The following is a 13,012-nucleotide window of genomic DNA, read 5'->3' on the forward strand; positions in this document are numbered from 1 at the left end:
TAAGCTTTGAGGTCCTCATTTGCATCAGCCCCTTCCTGGACCCTGGACCTAATTTTCAATCCATTATTTTGTATTCTTTTCTTAAAAATGGGACCTGATTTCATCTTCAGGTCCCACAGCTCTGAGTCCATTCTTGATAGTGGAGAATAAAAAAAGAGATCTTGAAAATCACAATTGCAATCGCCAAAATAAAAATAAAAATATAATGTATGGGCTCAATAATAAAATGGACATGGTCAAAGACCATGTTAGTAAATGAAGTTGTTAAAGTGGAAAGTTCTAAATAATCTTTCATTACATACATTTTTAAAAAAATCAATTTCTATAAGGAGATATTTAAAAATAGAATCCTAAAGTTTTGAGTTCTTTCATGAGCAATCTTATTCTCTTTCCCATTTATTCAGCTCTTGGAATGGTGAATTAGAAATAATTTATCAAAAGCAATAACTTTTGCAATGTAGGTGTGATTTCTTTGAAAACCATGAAGAACCATATAACTTTAAGATATCAATACTACTACAATACTTTAAAACACTTTAATCAAATAAAAAATTTTATTATAGAAATAATGCCTAGATATAGTTAAGATACCAGATAGAATAAAAGACTATAAAATGCTAATTTGTCAATGTTAGAGATTAGTTACTGCCCAAAATGAAAGATGAGGAACTTCTGGTGTTTACCTACTTTCTCTGCTCTTCTCTACTCTCTATTTCCAAGTTTGAGGGGAACTTTCTCAGACTGACTTTTCTCTCTAAAGTAAACTTTCTGGGAATGTTTATGTATGACCGTGAATTGGAATTTTTACTCTCACATTTATTATTCCCTTTATTAGTATGGAATTTTAAGCTCAAATTTTCTCCCCTCATCGCTTCTCGGCCTTTTGGCTAAGATCAAGTGTAGTATCTGTTCTTATCAGTTTAATATCTGATACGTCCTCTATCCGAGGACAATATATTAAATGGATTTTTGGAGCAGGGAGATGGAATAGGAGCTTGCTCTGTCCACTCCATGCATCGACCTGGTATTGCAGTACTTCCAGGAACGGTGCACAACAAAATAAAAAAATAAAATAAAATAAAATAAAAATTTTCTTCCCTCATAATTGAAAATAATGCCATTGACAATTTGTGTCCAGTCATGCACATAAGACTAATGTCAGTGTGAGTTTTTTTCAAAGAAAACTTGTTTCTCTTCTTCTTTCTCTCCCCCATCATTTCTCTCTCTCAAAAATTTCAGCAATTTCTCCTTGTGTTTAATATAGTGAAATATAACTGGTGCCCATGTACAGGTTTTCCATCCATTCTGGGAGACCTTATAATCTGAAGTTAGGTAACTTTCTTCTACTAAAGGAAATTTTCTTCTATTATGTCTTGACTAGTTCCGTCCCTTCACTGTTTCTGTTCTCTCCTTCTGAAAGTTCTGCTGAATGAGTGGGCATACGTCCTCTTGGATCTCTTCTTCCTCTCTCTCAGCTTCCCCCAAATCTCTTCCATTTCTTTTTCCTTCTTCTCTACGTTAAAAGCTATAAAAACAGAATCTAGAATAAGAAACTCCAATGCTCACTACAATAGGTGGGAAAATAGAGAGTTATAATAACTTATAAAATGTGCGTGTTTGTGAAAGTACATATTTCTTTTCTCCTCTCATAAAGGGCGCCAGTAAAGGATTAAGACCCACATTGAACTGGGTGGGTGACATCTCAATAAAAAAAACCTAACCAAAAGGTCCCACACACAATAATCTGCTCCCACAAAAATGGATGGCCTTTTCTGGGGTACATAACAGCTCTAAACTACCACAAGAGGATTTCCATTTTGAAACAATCACTTGAGTTAAGTGTACTCTATAATTGAACTAACTTTCATCAAGCACATATTTAGATGCTATTATCCTTATTTCATAAAGGGTGAAGGGGATCAGAAAATTGTGTGTAGTTTTATGAAAAGCATGGGTCTTTTGGGTTCACACACACCTCTATTTCATCTTTCTCCACCACTAACTAGCTGTTTCTGACCTACCCACTCTTGTCCATTAGTGAAGTAGAGATTTGTGTCCATCACGTAGACCTGCCTTGAGGATTCAATGAATCAACCTAAGTAAAGCGCCTCATAGACACCTGGGCAAAGAGTTGCCTTTCAACAAGTAGGAGAGGGGCTGTCCCTCAACCACTGTGGAAGCCCTCCCAGGGGCGAGGCAGGTCAGCAGGGGCTGAGCATCACACCTGTAGCCCATCACACCACCCGTGACCCATCACATCACCCATGACCCATCACACCACCCACGGCCCATCACACTGCCCCAGACCCATCATACTGCCCCAAACCATTACACTACCCCCAACCCATCACACTGCCTGCGGGGTGGTGCCACAAGGTTCAAGCCTGTGCTTGCCTCAATCAAGACATCTCCCTAAAATATTCCTCAAGGGAGTATACACATGGACAAATGTGCATTAGTTCTTTAACTAATACAACAAAACTTTTATATGATGTTGTTTTTAACAATTTTTGAATCATGCACACCTGAATGGTTAAGATATAAAACAAACCCTAAAATTTCGGAGCCTGAGTAGTTGTCCCAAAGTAATGCAGGGAGTAAGTTACCAAGCCAAAATTAGATCCAATATTGTCTGACTTCATTCAAGTCTCTTTAGGCCAGACTGATCAGCGGAAGCATTGCTAGTTGACTGAAAATGTAGAATGAGCTTAGATCACTGTTGGAAAATGCAAGTTGTGAAATGTAAACAAATGGAAATTCCAATTCATTGTTATCTTATTCTTCATCATTGGAGGCGTTATCAAAACAAAACAAGGGGTGCAAAGGTGGTTCAATGGTAAAATTCTCACTTGCCTTGCAGGAGAATGGGTTCGATTCCCAGTGCACGCACTGCCAAAAAAAAACAAAAAAGCAAAACAAACAAAAACCAACCAAACGAAAATTCAACAAATGGTGCTACAATAAAGGGATACTCACACGGAAAAATAATGAAATGTGACCCCGCTATATAGCATGCAAAAAAAAATAAACTTAAGCTAATGATTAGCCTTAATAATTCAATAACCGAAGCATTAAAAGCAACTTTCAGGATTATTTATGAGAAAACATACTTAAATATGTTTATCATCTGTCATTCTGCCTATCAAAGTACAGTAGACAACATCTTAGATTCAATCACATTAATTGAGAAAGTTGGATAGAAAGAAAAATCATTAAAAATATTACATATAAAACTTTTTTTACTTTGATCAAAACTTATTAACACACATTTGTTCACCAACGAGTGTCAAGGCCTTTTTATCCAAGCTGCATCCATCATCATCATAGTTTTGGTCCATATACCACTCGTTCCTTCTCTCAGTTTTCTTATATCTGTTTCTGTAAAGTGAGAAGAGAATGAAAGAACAGGTGAAGCAATATGTGTGAAAATTCATGATTTTCAAGATTTTTTCAAACACTTATAGCTTTCTTGTCCACATTTAAGTCACCAGAAAATTCTTTATCAACTTGACTTTGAGTCTTTTCAAAGCGTTCAACTTCTCATAGAAACATTAACTTCATTTGAGTCACATGATTTTTATTGTATAATATAACACATATACAGAGCAAAGAAAAAAGAAAGTAATAATTTTCAAAGCACACTTCAACAAGTAGTTACAGAAGAGATTCCAGAGGGCTACCATACCATCATCTCAGATCTTTCCTTCTGGCTGCTCCAGAACACTGGGGGCGAGAAGGAGTGTCAACATAGTGATTCAGCAGCCGTACTCATTTGTTAAATCCCATTTTCTCTGTTTTACCTCCTCCTTCTCCTTTAATCTTTCTCCCAATCTATAGGGATCTTTGGGCAGTCAGTGCCCATTCTCACTTTTTCATGTTGAGAAGGGGAGTCCACACAAAAGGATAAGGGGGTGTAATTAGTTAATAAACTTGGAAACAGGTTGGTCCCTCTGAGTTTCAGGATTTATCTAACCCAGGAACCCTCTGGAAATTATGGGTTCCAGGAAGGCAAACCTAGTGCATGAAACCTTTATAGAGCTCAGTTCAAGCCCTAGGTTCTCAAGCGTCAACAGGAGTGATGTTGATTGGGGTTTCACAAACCAGAATCACATAATATTTTATGAAATAAGTATAATACCAAGAAAGTGGCATAAACTGGTTCAAATATACTTAGTCAATTCTCCACAAACTTGAGCGATAGTTGTTTGTGGAAGAAAGTTTTTACATTTCAAAATGTAAAAAATAGCTTTGCAAAGAATAGCTTGACATTCGCATTTTTAAGTCCACTAGTTTACAGCAGTTAACAATGGATTTATCTCTTACCACTTTCATTTATGCCCAGCCAGATATTATGCTACTGATGATATCAAACTCCATATAATGTGTCATTAATTAACCTTCTACACTTCCTGAGCACTGCCCATAAATATACATGAACATCAATTTGTGACCACTGTTTACAAATTCAAGCTCTCCGAGGTTTGAACTACAGTGATAGGAACATTCAAGAAACAGTTACATCTCATAAAGGACGTCTTTATTTTCTACTCTCTACATATTCAATTTTGGCTATTCATGATTGATTTTCATGAGAATAATGTACAAAAGCCTCCAACACTGCAGCCCTGGTATGGCATATCCACAGAGCATGTTCATTCATTTATTCTTTCACCTCATTCCTTCGTTAATTAACTCATTAATTAATTCATAACCCAAGCCTGTGCTGTATCTCTACCACATGTCCAGCTCTGCTCTTTGGGTTATGACTTAAATAATGCCAGCATCGCAGGACTTCTCCAGTCACCCTCCTTTTCCTTCTCTCTGTTCTTCTGGTCCTCAGCACCCCTCACTGGGGAGAAACGTTGAGAAAGGGCGGCTGGGGTGTCTTGGGAGCTGGTGGAAGGAGCAGCCTGCTGGCTGCCCCATAGGAAGAGAAAAGCCCGGGGGCACATGGGGGAGGACCGGGGGACCCACTTTAGGGCAGGCAAAAGGCAAGAGGAGAGCTAAGACTAGTCCAGGTGAGGGCACACAAAGTGCAAGACGACCTGGAAGGGGCTTGGCCAGCTTTGGGACCAGAAGGAAGCGCAGGTGGCTGGGGACAGTGAGCAGAGGGCACGGGGCAGGAGGGAAGGCTGAGGAAGCAGGTGGAAGCTGGTGCATGGGGCTTTCTAGACCAAGACACACAAGAAAGCAGAAAATTGCAACTCTGCTCCCCAGAGGTTAAGAAATAAGCAAGTATGTTTTATTCTATTTCAACACCGACACTAAAATTGTGGAAGACATTAAAAAACTAAGATGTCTTCCTTTCATAACACTTATACTATGTATAAAATCATAAGATTTTTTTAGGAAAAAATATTTTCATCAATAAAGAATATTCATGGGTATTCTTAGCACTTTATCCCTTTTCCTATCTCACCTCTTCTTTCTTTTTATGACATTTGGGAAGATTTGTTATTTTTCATAATATATAGTTTGGGTTTGAAATATTTTTCTTTAATTTCCATATTCCAAAAATTCATAATACTATTTATGTGGTCATATCACTACTAATATAACTCCATGTCACATAAATAGTCATGTAACTTTTTATGTTGTCGCCTGCTTATGTAGGGAGTTTTCAGAAACCCTATATTATAGCCTTGTTTTAGACCCTGCTCCTTTTCTGAGGCTGGTAACCATAATATATGGATTGAAACCTGCTACTTCAATGCTGCTGTCAGCCTGAAACCTTGCCTTCCGGGGTGTCCACAATAAATCAGCCCATGTATCTGCACAGCTATATATTCTTCCTGTGGCTTTAAATATTTTTATAATCATGGGGACGATATAGGGCACAGGGGACTCTTTAAAACCAGCATTTGAAAGAGCTGAACAGATATTCGGGAAACCTGCGTGCTCGGCTGCTAAGAGTGGCGAAACTTCATTGACCCTTTTGAGCACACACGGGTTTGATTTTCCTAGGACCTGCACTTAATTCTACAAGTATTAATGCCCGTGGTAAGAAGTGACCCTCCAGGTCATGGGGTTGTCTGACTCTACACCCTCCTTCTTTCCACACTTTTGAAATAGGAAGCAGATGCGCTGTTCATGGTGGACCACAAGCCAGCCTGTGACCTGGAACCATTAGTTAGTATTCACTCAGGCAAGCCGAGTGGCCCCAGAACCCTTCTCCTGCATAAGCCGAGCAAACTCCACCTGCCCGGCCACAGCAGTCCTGAAATTGGGCACTGGAGAAAAGGATCCGTCCCAACCCCAGCTTCCTGGATTCCTCTGGGAGGGATGGGCCTGAATGGATTATTATCGATCTCTAATTAAAACAATTGGAAATAGATGCCAGAGGTCCCCATCCTGCCTCTGTTCCTCGGGTGGCTGAGGGCAAGCCACAGCTGTGTCCGGATGTCTGAAGGACCAGCAACGGGGGGCACTGGTGGCAAATCGGCACGGCCGATGACTCTCAATTTACATGGGACGCAGTTAATAAGCGTTTGTTCCTGAACAGCAGGAAACGACGACTCCCCAGACAGTTTAAGCTTCTTCTCAGCAGCCCCTTCTCCCTGGTCCACTCCCAGCCACCGCTGGGCACGAGGTATGTGAAATGCGTGGCTTGGGTGAGGTCCCCCAGTGGTTCCCAGAAAATAGACCTGAGAGCCTGGCCTTCTGCATTCCTGGGCACTCTGGGGAAGTGGGTGGCTCCCATGACCCTGTTTTTCCCTGTGGAAAATTAGTCTGTCGAAGTGCATAAAATAGTGAGCGGGGGTATGATCGCACTGATATTTGGATTCGGGATGTGTACAGAAGGAGCTTTGATTTATGAAGCTTTTCCTACAGGTCTTCAAGGAGATCCATTCCTCCCTGTCTGCCGTGATGATCCACGGGATTGTCTGGGTCATGTTCCGTGGGGTGAAGCTCACGAGCTCACCCACGAGCACGAGCAGGGAGCCCACCGCACAGAGGGGTGAGCACGCCATGCCAACGTGATTGCGCAGGTGGATCCTTGGTCCCGGAAGCTTCTGTGTCTCCTCAGAACCTCCTGACGCATCCGCCTCAATACTCCTTAATTCAGAGCTCAGTTTCCGAGGCTCCACCTGAGGGTGTGAGAAGGGACAGGCTCCAAGTGGTTTTGCCAGATGTGGCACCTGCTGGCTCTGTCTCCAGGAGTGTGACAATGAGGGAGGCATGCAGATTCCAGTGCAGGGGGAGCATTCTTGGCTATACTTCATCAGTGTCACCAGCTACAGCCTCCTCCTAGCCGATCCTTCCTCTACTGCGCCCAGGAAACCAGGGGCACGTACAGTTTTAGCTAGCTTTCCCTGTGTTAGCTGGCTTCCGCTGTATTTCCCAGTCCACGAGCCACAGCTGGGCCCCAGTTGTGCTGACTTGCGTTCACTGCAGCCGTCTCGGGCCTCCCCCCTGACCGAGGCTCACAAATGAAGGTCTCTGGAGATCGTCAGAAAAGGCCTGCCACGCTGGGGATTTGGTAACTCTGCATGTATATGGATTTTTTATCTATCAGTGATTAAAACCACAAATTCAGCTAATGTACAGAGCAGGCAGTGTGCATAAATCCAGCCCCCGTAATTGCTTTTAAATGCTGGGACCGCTCTCAGGGGCCGTCGTCCCTTTCTTAGCTGCTGGACATCCTCCCCCACACCTGCCGCCGGCCCCCGCCAGCCCAGGGCCCCCACCAATCTTTCATTCTGATGGCAAATCCAAGGTCCCCCAGCTTTTCCCAGCCAGACCTGGAGTAAAGGAGACCAATTTTCCATGTGCCCTGCCTCGTTAGCTGCACTTTTGGCAAATTGAAAGCAAGACCTGTGGTTGATCACACTGGTAAAACGCTGCCTGACGGTGCCCTGCTTCAGACACACCAGCCGGTCCTAGGTCCTGCACACGTGCCTGTCTTTACTCTGGAAACCTGTCATTATTTGGGAGGATTATATATCTTTCCAAAATCACTTAGGACTTATAGTGCTGGCCTGAACACCTCTAGAATGCTGCTTTTTAACTTTTTAACACCAAAGAGAGAGGAGCCATTGCAATTTTAAGGAATTGGGAGCAATGGTTATGAAGAGGCCAGAGACCAAAACATGTCCTGAGACCGGACAAGGAGCACATGAGGACGAGGCTCGTTGGAACCAGCTGGAGCCACCCAGGACTCCAGGGGCTCAACCCCACAAGTGCCCAGCCGCTTATCAAGAACGCCCTCCATGTAATGAGCCATGGAATTTCAGTTTTGACCTCATCACTTCTATCACTCACTGGCTCGTCCTACCTTGAGATTCCCTAAAGGTTTTGGGGAATGGTGATTTCAAACTAAATCTCTCAAGACTCCTTTGTGAATTACTAAAAAGGCACCAAACTGTGGATGGATTTGCCTCTTGGATGGATAAATCTTCTGGATAAATTGATGGGATGCATAGAAAGGTTTAACCAGCAGACAAATCTGCAATAACCTCTCTGAAAGCATGAGGAACCTCCTTACAAACCACCCTGGTGTGAGACCTCCGTCAGCATGGAGGTGTCTCCATCTCCACTGGTCCCCAGCAGAGCCGGTTCTAAGAAGTTCTAGAACATATGCAGAAATGAATGGACGATGCTACCGAACCTCAGAGCATGAGGCGCAAGTGCTTTCCCCAACAATGTGTAGAGGGATTCCAGGGCTGTTGTCACAGTTTTTCTCCTGGGTCTCCCTGTGACCAATAAACCCATGAGTCCCAAAGCGGTTGCCCGCAGCCTTAGGGCAGCTGGAAGCTGACTGGCCTTGGAACTGGATGGAAAGACTTGGCCTCCTTTGCAAGACACAGCCAAGCCCACGGGCCTGTAATGACCACCACGCCGGCCATCTTCCCTTTAATGGCGAATGAATGAGAAATGAGAAGCTGAACCCCTGCATCCTTCATTGGCCAACAGCTGGACAGAGGGATTTTTATTCCTGGTCAGATGGCTGGGTAATATGGTTCAGGTTCTCACTGGAAACAGGTCTTAGGATGGAGGAAATGAATAAAATATACTCCTTCCTGAGAGCCGGTTGATGCCCATATAAGGTCAATTTTCTTCTGGAGAAAGCCCCAGGGGATCATCCATTACCCCCCAGGATAACCACTTCTCCTCTTTAGCAGTCGGCAAGGTTGCTCTGAGGGATAATAGGCCACTCGGGGCTGCAGCGCCATCAATAAGCCGAGGATGCACAGTCCTGAATTTCATTTTCTCCTCCTTGCCCAGTTACTTATTTCACCCAGTTCCCTGATGAGATAAATACTAGCCTAGTTCAATGGGGACAGAATGAAGGTGACGCTGAAGGTGAAGTAAATGTTTAGTGCATTTTTCCTAATAACTCAGCACAAATACCTGCTTAAATGGAAAAATATGTTTAGTGCCTGGGCCCCTAGAGTGTCAGGGAACATTTTTTAACTTAATCTACTCGGTACCTAATACTGCACCTTCATCTGCTTATGTTTACCTCGTCTTGAAGGACAAGGGAGACTGGTGAACACTGGCGGGCATTCTCCAACCAGAATCAGGAGCCAGTTCCCAGTTCTCAGAAGGCTGTGCGGGGACAACGGAAGGGCCTCAGCTGTGCGGGGAAAACGGGAGGGCCTCAGCTGTGCGGGGAAAACGGGAGGGCCTCAGCTGTGCGGGGAAAACGGGAGGGCCTCAGCTGTGCGGGGAAAACGGCAAAACCTCTTGGGGTGCTTCCAAACTTGGGGACCCCCCTGGGAGCCAGGGCTGGCCAGCCTAGATGTCCACGGCCACTCGAGTTGACCTCTTTGCGCCTGAGCCTGAGGGAGGCCTGTGTGGGTGCTGTAGGCATGTAGAGGGCTCCCTGTGGACGGTGCAGATGCCACCTCCCGTTTCCCTCCAGTGCGTCCACCTCCCGAAGAAGGATCTAGATTTCAAAATGCAAGATGATGAGCATCAAAAAGCTGCTCAGTTTTTAACGCTGAGGTTTACAGAGGGCGTCCTTGGGACCGGAGGGTCATGCTTTCCTATGCAGCACCTGCAGTAAGATGGGCTGAGTCCATCTCAGCAAAACGCAGCCACTGGGGCCTCCTCTTCCCCCACACTCCCCGCCACGTTCACTGTGGGTGTGGCTGGGAAGAGGGGCTCATGGCCTGTGTTGGGGAGTCCAGGGTTTCGGCTGTGACTCGCTTCTCCCCTTTCTCCAGAACCACTCTCTTCACTATCTCCTACAGACTCAGACGTTTTCCAGCAGCATCTGCTCACACCCACATTTACCCCTTCCGCCGATCCCCTGCCCTGGCCTCCAGGCTTCAAAATCCAACAGCCAACTTGAATCTCCACTTGGGTATTTAATGAGCCCAAAACCAAACACACCCACCACTGAGCTCCTGACGTCCTCCCTTCCCTCTCTCCCCCGAGCAAAGAGTGGCAGCGCCGCTCTTCTACCCACGCAGACCAAACACCTTGGAGGTCCCCCCGTTTGCTGCCGGCACCCCAAGTCAACCAGCAGCTTGGGGTTGCAGTCCCTGCAGTGGACACCCAGAGCCTGGCCGCCTGCCTCCCTACCACAGCCCCTCTGCTGCAGGCCAGCCCTTCCTGGGCCCGATGGCTGAGACAGTTTCCTGGCAATTGCCTGCTTCTTCCCTTGAATCTCTGGGTTATTTTCAACCATGTCCAGACAATCCTTTCCCAAACCCAAGCATGCCGCTCCTTGGCCGGCACCCCCAAGGCCTCTCCCTCAGAGCGAAGGCTGCCTGGCGCCCGGAGCTCACGGCCCCTCTCCTGCATCCCCAGCGCCCCTGTCCCACTCCTGCCTCCTCGCTGGGCCCCGAGCTCTTGCTGCCCAGCCCGGCTCGCAGGGTGCCTCCCACCCAGGAGACGCACAGCTGGTTTCCCGCCGCCTTCAAGTTTTTTCTTAAATCTCACCTCCCCCGACCACTCTAAAATCTTACCTCTTTCCTCACCAATATTTTTAAGTTCTCATCTTGCTTTATTTTGTTTCCTTAGTATTTGTAATTGTCTAACATAGTCTCTAATTGACTTTCTAAATTATTGTTTGGCTATCTTATCAGCTCCACAGGGACAGGAGTATTTTTCATTTTCTTCACTGCTGAGTCCCTGGAGCCTCGGGCAGAGGGCAGGCACATAGTATATGTTTGTTGAGTGAATAAATGTGATTCATTAATGACTGAGAGTCAGAGGCGTCGGAAGTACTCACAGTATCCTCCAGGAAGGCCTGTGGGGTCATCTTTGGGCGACACTCACTACGGGTACTTGTTCCCCATTAGCAGAAGGACTTCACCCCCTCAGGTAGGGCAGTGCCCCTCTCGCCACCACGCTCCATGGTAGCGAGCAGTCGCCGCCAATTTCAGTAAAGAAGAGGAAGGCTGCAGAGGAGAGCAAGGAGAAAGAATTTACCAATCACGACGCAGCAGCCTGTGCCTCATTTTTCATTTGTAAAACCACACTTTGATATGTAAGTAGTTTACTTTGGATGGTTCAGAGCAAATCATAGTTTTTGATGTACTCCAAAATTCATTCATTGGAAAACTAATACCAGTCCCCTGACTCTCTGCTAATTGGACAGGCAATTCCTGGTGTAGAGCTCACAGGATGGCCATGCTGGCTGATGGGGCCGCAAAAGCCTAAAATATACTCTCAGAAAGTGTGAGAAGACTTCTGAGAGGCAAAGTGATCCTTAAGCTGAAGTGGGATACATTGACAAGACGGAATGGGTTGCATTTTGTGTCAAAAAAGCAGGCCAAGATCAGCAAGAACTTAGAAGCCACGAGTTTTGGCAACGGAGGAGAGCAAATAAAATCATCATTTGTTTAATTGCTTCATTTGTTTGTCTCTTTGTAGCATTGTATTTTGATATGTAATGAACTATATAGAGAAATTACAAGAATAACACCAGAAACTTTCATGTATTATTTACCCGGATTCACTAATTCATATTCTACCTCATTGTCTTCTCCCTAAGGACAGAGAGACAGAGACATGCAAATGTTTTCTGAACCATTTGACATTAATTTGGCAAAATTGGGCATCTTTACCCCTAAATACTTCGAGGTGTATTTACTAAGAACAGACTTTCTCTTATATGACAATAGTATAGTTATCAAAACCAGAAAATCTGACTTTGATCCCGGACTGTCCTCTAACTCAGTCCATGTTTGGAGTCTGTCAATCATCCCGATGACATCCTTCAAAGCTGCTCCTCTGCCTGGCCCAGGAACCAACCTGGGGTCACATGATGTCATTAATTCTCATTCCGACCCAGTTTCCATTTATCTGGAACTCTTGCTCAGCCTGTGGTTTTCAAGGTGGCAGGCCACTTTCTTTGCAGATGTACCTGAACTTGGGTTTGTTGTTGTGTCCCTTGAATAGGTTCAGGCCGCGCGTTTTGGGCAGAAACGCCACAGAAGAGTTGGGTCCTTCGCGCTGCATCTTAAGGAGGGACATGATGTCACTTAATCCCTGTGTGGGTGGTGCTGGCTTGGGTCATTTCTCTATGGTAGGGGTCACCACATTCTTGAATGTAAAGTTACTATCTTTCCATGTGCAATTAATAAGTAGTTTATGAGGAAATACTTTGAAACTTTGTAAATAACCTCTTTCAACGTTTGCCTAGTATTTTTAACACCCATTGATGATTTTCTAATTGCATCACTGCTTTTCTCCATCAGTATTTTTAAAAATTTCAGACAGTGCACTTTTCTGTTCTGCAATTTCCCATTTATTTTTTTAGCTTCCATTTCTCTGAAGATTCCTGCTCTGTTCATTTATTATAATCATATTTTCCTTTAAGTCATTGAACATATTCATAAATATTGCTTTAAGGTCCTTAAGTCCTAAATCAGATATCTGGGTCATGTCAATGTTGGTTTCTTATCACTCTAGGTCAAATTTTCCTATTTCCGTGCAAGTTTATGTAATTTTTTACTAGACTAGATATCACGTAGTCCATTCTAGAAAGTCTAGAGTCTACTGTGTTCCTCTGAAGCACATTGACCTTTGTTCTGGCAGGCAGTTAACTTGACTGGAC

General features: G+C 44.3%; 1 non-coding gene across 1 annotated transcript; it reads left to right on the forward strand.

Moving 5' to 3' along the window:
• The first annotated feature begins 867 nt into the window (after positions 1–867).
• LOC143662826 (U2 spliceosomal RNA) lies at positions 868–1,058 on the forward strand. The gene has a single exon (XR_013165599.1). It is a non-coding gene; the product is annotated as a U2 spliceosomal RNA (small nuclear RNA).
• The last annotated feature ends 11,954 nt before the right edge of the window (positions 1,059–13,012 follow it).

Source organism: Tamandua tetradactyla, chromosome 18, assembly GCF_023851605.1.
Source record: "Tamandua tetradactyla isolate mTamTet1 chromosome 18, mTamTet1.pri, whole genome shotgun sequence".
In the NCBI taxonomy this organism is placed as follows: Eukaryota; Metazoa; Chordata; class Mammalia; order Pilosa; family Myrmecophagidae; genus Tamandua; species Tamandua tetradactyla.